The sequence below is a fragment of the Myotis davidii genome, unplaced genomic scaffold, assembly GCF_000327345.1.
Source record: "Myotis davidii unplaced genomic scaffold, ASM32734v1 scaffold393, whole genome shotgun sequence".
Lineage (NCBI taxonomy): Eukaryota > Metazoa > Chordata > Mammalia > Chiroptera > Vespertilionidae > Myotis > Myotis davidii.
Genome location: NW_006285913.1, coordinates 364328 through 370327, shown reverse-complemented (window position 1 = coordinate 370327; position 6000 = coordinate 364328). Strand labels below are relative to the sequence as shown.

Genomic DNA, 6000 nt, shown 5'->3' with positions numbered 1-6000 from the left:
TGCAGTGAAAGAACTTTTGTCCTCTTGGGGGGTGCTAATCTAGCCCTTGCCTGAGGCTATCTGGCAAATGCCTCTGTGCAGGGCTTGGGCAGGGCGGGTCACACGGGATCAACTGGGAGGGCAAAGTGAGCAGTTATGGCTGCTCTCAGTCCTGTTCCCAGAGGCTCTGCCTCTCAGAGTCCCAGCAACTTCTGCAAACCTCGGAGAGAAAGCTGCCCTCGAGTTCCAACGGATGCCAGACGGTCCCGCTTCTCCCGTTTGAGTCTGTGCCCCTAAAGACTCGCCCGGATCTGGAGCTCAGAGTCTGCGACTCCCTCCCGATTGAAAACGCCAACCACGCCCTCCGCCGTCGCCAGCCCGCTCTGAGCACTCCGCACCTCAGAATTTGACTTCAGCACTGCGCCTCCTCTGAGTGTCCGTATGCGTTACTCTTTCCTCCTAGTTGTAGGACTTCCACTCAGCCAGCGTTCCTGTGGGTCTGGGTGATGTCTGTTCCGTCTTTTAGTTTCACTTTTGAAGTGGTTGTTCGAGGCAGCAAACTCCGGCGTTAACCTATGCTGCCATCTTGGTTCTCCAAAAAATAAATCTTGACTTTCTCTTTCACATAATATACAAAAAAGAATAATTCCATATAGATTGTAGCTCTAAATGAAGAAAGGATAAAGTATTTTTTTGAGGGGAAAAAAAGATCTTCAAATATTCTGTGTACCAACAGAAATACATCCAAATGTTCACCAGAAGATGCAGACAGAAATGTTTATAGCAGTAATATTTGTCAGAGCCCCAACCTGGAAATAACCCAAGATCTACCAACAGTAGAATGGATACACTGTGGTATGAGAATGAGTTCCAGCTACATGCACAAACACAGCCACCACTCAGCATAATGTTAAGTGAAAGAAACCCAGATCAGATATAAAGAGTATGATTCCATTAATATAAAGTTCATATACTGTTAAAAGTAAGCTATGGAGTTAAAAGTTGGGATGCTGGTTATTGGGAGGAGAGGCAAAAACGGTGAGAAATTCAAGAGAACTTCTAGGTGCTTGGTAATATTCTGTGTCTTGGTCTGATTATCAATTACACAGGTGTGTTCACTTTCTGAGAAGTCATTCAACTTAACATGTATGGTGTGTGCACTTTTTTGGTATATTTATATATTATGCCAATAAAAAGTACCTATTAAAAAATAGCCCCAAAACCAAAAGCATTTTACATGTGTTCTATCCATGAGAGCTTATTGATTAAACAGTCCTTGGTGTTACCCTGCTTTTTACAGAAAGGACATTTTTGTCCAAATTAAACATATGTCTTTGTGTTAAAAATCTTACTTGTTATTTGGAAGGGAAAACACTCTTTGAGACAAAATGCTTCTAGGAATCTGTTTTGAATAGATTTTAATGCCTTTGAAAGTCTTTATTGATAATGTGCTAAGCCAAACATTTTCAATTTTACATCATGGACTTGAACACTAGTAAGCTTTTTACTCCTAAAAGATCAACAAATAAATGCTTGTGTTAATCAGTTTTGATATTTAGGATGCCATCGTGGAAATCACTTTGTCTGTGGATAGTAGTGAAGCTGCAAAATGCCCAGGGGTGTCCACAGCTGTCATGCTTTCCATGGATAGGAAGCCACAATCAAAAACTGCGGAGCCAAAACCCCCTCCCCAAATTAAGCACCGTGCTACTGAGTTTTAGTTTGTTCTCGTATAGATGACTGTCTACTACTTGGAGAGCATTTCCTCATATAGTTTAGCCCAATATTAGGCTTAGATCCAAGGATGTTAGGACTTAATTGCTCACTGCCTGTGTAAGTCGTTCAGCATGTTATTGCTCGGTTACAATTGTTGATGGTGATCAAAACACAGATTTGGAGGTGGGGCGTGGTAGGGACTATGTATTGTTTTTGATGGTAGTCATGGAGGATGAGGCATACTTATAAAACTGACTTGCATGCAGGTTGGACGTCAAGTTCTTCACGGTTCTTTTCTAAAGATTATATTAAAGTGCATTTCCCCAGGCTCCCTATCTTTACGTCACTCTGAACAGAGGACTAGATTAAATGAGAGTTAAGAATGCCATCTGTTTCCCATCCAAACCAAATGTAATTTAACTTAAAAATGTTTTTAGTGCTTGCTACTTCCAAGGCAATGAAGTAACCTTATAATGTTTCACATAACTACACATGAACTGACATGAAACACATACATAAGCATATATGAAAACATCTATCATCAAGAAAGAAATCATTTGGGTATAGATTCTATTTTATGTGGTTTCATTTTTTTTTTAATTCCGTATCCAGACATGACCTATCTTCCAAGTTCTAGTCCTATAACTTCATCTGGGTGCTGGGTATTTCCACTTTGAATGGTCCTGTATTACATCAAAAGAAGCATATCTAAAACTCCACCCTTTACCCCCAGCCCTGAGCTTTCCTATTTTAGCAATCATATATACTACCAGTCTTTCAGCTACCCAAGTTCCAAAGCTTTTACTCTCATTATACTTTTAATTTGAATTTGTCTCATGGCTATGTTGAATATTTTTTCATGTGCTAATTTGGCCTTTGTATATCTGCTGTGGTGAAGTGTTCAAATATTCCCCCCCCTCTTTTTTTTTTTTTTTTGCTGGGTTGTTTTCTTATTCTTGAATCTTAACAGCTTTTAATATATTCTAGATAGAAGTCATTTATCAAATGTATGGTTTATAAGTATCTTCTCTCAATCTGTGACTTGTCTTTTTATTCTCTTAACAGTATGTTTCCAAGAGCACAAGTTTTTAATTTTAATAAAGTTAGTTTTGTTATTTCTTTCTTTTTAAATAGATACTACTTTGGTATCAGATATTAGAAACCTTTGCTTAGTCCAAGGTCACAAAGATTTTTTCCCATGTTTTCTTCTAAGAGTTCTACAGTTCTACATTTAACATTTAGACTTAAAATCCATTTTGACTTGTTTTGATAAGTGGTACAATGCTTGGATATTTTTTTCATAAGGATGTCCAGCACCATTTGTTGAAAAGACTTTCTTTGCTTAATTTTCTTTGTACCTTTATGAAAATTCATTTGAGAAAAATAATGCGTATGCTATTCAGTTTGATATTTAGGATGCCATAGTGGAAATCATTTACCTGTGGTTCTATATTTGAACCGTCTATGGGGTGCCATTGTTCTATTAGTCAATCTTTTCCTCAATATCATACTGTCCTGATTACTATATCAGGTAGCTTTTAAAAAGTCTTGAAATCATGTACATTAGTCCAAGTTTTTTCTTTAAAAAAATTGTTTGGCTTTCCTAGGTCCTTTTATTTGCACATGAATTTTGGAACCAGCTTGTTAATTTCTTTAAAAAATACATTTGCTATGATTTGACTGGGATACTGAGTCTATAGAACAATTTGGGTAGAAAAAAATTGTGCCGTCTTCTTATTTGTTCCTCTGTACATAATGTCTTTTTCCTTGATCCTCTTTTAAGATTTTCTCTTTATCTCTGGTTTTAAGCAATCTGATTGTGTTGTAACAGTGCAGTTTCCTTTGTTCTGCTGCTTCAGCTTTATTGAGCTTCTTGGGTCTGGGAGTTTAAGTTTCAATCCAATTTGTAAAAATTTTTGGTCATTATTTCTTCAGATATTTTTCTGCCCACCTCCCAACTATCTCCTTCCCCTGGCCTTTGGGAACATCCATTACATGTATCTCAGGCCACTTCATATTTCCCATAGATCAGTGGTTCTCAACCTTCCTAATGCCATACAGTTCCTCATGTTGTGGTAACCCCCAATTTCATTGTTACAAATTGAACATAATTAAAGCATAGTGGTTAAACACAAAAACAATATGTAATTATATGTGTGTTTTCTGATGGTCTTTGGAGACCCCTGTGAAAGGGTCCTTCAAACCCCAAAGGGGTCGCGACTCACAGGTTGAGAACCGCTGTCATAGATTAAAAATGATCTGGTCATTTTTTATTTCTGTGTTTCAATGCCATGTCTTCAAGTTTACTAATAATTTATTCCACCTTATCTAATTTAATATTCATCCCATCCAGTGTATTTTTTGTGTGTGTAGACATAGTTTTAATTTCTAGAATTTCAATTTGTGTCTTTTTAGTATTTTCCATGTCTCTATACATGCTCAATCTTTTCTCTACCTTCTTGGACAGATGAAATACTATTATTGCCGGGGCCCAGCCCCAGCGGTCCAGGGGTTCCGAAAGGTGTGGACGGAGTCGGCGAAGAATGTTTTACACAGAGACAGTGTTCAGAACTCTCTAGCTTTCCTTAGTCTCCGTGGATCTTCCTGTGCCTGGCTGAGGCCACAGAGAGAGATCCTAAGGCAAGCTGAGCCTTTATTTTATAGTGAGAGGTAAACAAGGTGGTGGTTACCAAAGTTACACTGTTCTTGTGAGTTTCACTTATTTACACTGTTTTTTGTGAGTTTCACTTGTTTTTGTTCTTGTGAGTTTCACTTGTTTACACCATGGTTATGCTTCCTGCACTTCCTCAGCCCATTAGCTTCCCAGATAAGATCTAGGGAGCCTCCTAAGGTCAAGCCTAATTATGCTAAGAGGACTGTGCCCTCTAAGCTGGGAATTGTTTGTGACTTTGCCCACAGATCAGTCTGAGGCTTAACCCTATATCGGCTCCCTACATATTATGACTGTTATGTTCTTGTCTACTTATTGTATTGTTGGTAGAATTTGTGGGTCTATATCTATTGATTAATTTTCTCCTTATTATGGCTCATGTTTTCCTACTCTTTTTCATGCATGGTAATATCTAAGTGAATGCCAGACATTGGGAATTTTACCTTTTTAGGTCCTGGGAAATTTTTGTATTCTTGTAAATATTTTTGGGTTTTGTTCTTAGAAGCTGTTAAGTTACAATTTGACTCCTCTAAGTCTTCCTTTAAAGTTTAGGATTAGAGTAGCCTCTATTCTATAGCTAGTTTTATTCCACTACTGAAGGCAAACACTTCTGAGTATTCCCCATGATATCATGCAAATTATGAGGATTTTTTTATTCTGTCCCTTAGGAAGATAAACTATTCTTGCCCTATATAGATCCAAGGATTGCTTTCTTCTAATCTTTTTGGTGGTTCTTTCCCCAGGTTTAGGTAGTTTCTTTACACACATTTGTCAAAGAGAAGGTCACTGAAGATTCAAGGGGCCCCTCTGCAAATCTCTGGAACTCCCTGTAGCTCTCCTTTCTCAGACTCTGCCCTGCAAGCTTTGCTACCCTGGACTCCCAGCTCGATCTCTTTAGCACAGGGAGACTGCCAGGCTCATCAGGGTCCCCCCTCTCCCTAGCTGCCTCCTGGAAACTCTCTCCAGGCAGTAAGCGGGAGCAGTCATAGTGCCGGCCTGCTCTGTGTCCTCTCTCCCTGTGATCGCTGCCCTGTCATGTCTGATGTTCAATATATGAAAACCATATTTTGTTTTTCTTAATTGTTTTGGGCACGAGGTTATATCCAAACCCTGCTACTCCATCTTGTTCAAAGTAGAAGTTGCCATGTCCTCCCTCTCCACCCTGCCCTGCTTTTCTTGGCTGTGCCTTTTTAAACCTCTTGTGTCAATATTTTGTACAACTCACCTAACTTATGACATTATATCATCTGACACCTCAAATATTGACTCCTGTAATTTTTCTAACTGGTCTCCCTGTCCTTGGATTTCACAATTCATTCACTCTCACTCAGTCACAGTCAATTTTATATACTTTCTTCTAAGTGAGTAAAAGCTCCCTTTTGCCTTCAGGATACAATGCAAATTTCTAATCTGGCATGCAAGTTCCTCCACAATCTGACCTCCATTTATCTTTCCAAATGTACTTTTTGCTATCCTAGCCAGGCTTGTACGTAACAAACAGTCCCTCTGCCTCATTATATTCTCCCCAAGAGGAACCCTCTCCTCTATGTCTACAGTATTCTTGGTAGGCAAGATAGTAATTTTGACAATTTATCTAAGTAACTTAACTACTTCTCATAACAAAGCTCAGGAAT

General features: G+C 38.7%; 1 protein-coding gene across 1 annotated transcript in view; it reads right to left on the bottom strand.

Moving 5' to 3' along the window:
- The window catches only part of CPA6 (carboxypeptidase A6), a 199946-nt gene that overhangs the window by 154040 nt on the left and 39906 nt on the right, over positions 1–6000 (bottom strand). The gene's annotated exons all lie outside the window — the stretch shown is intronic.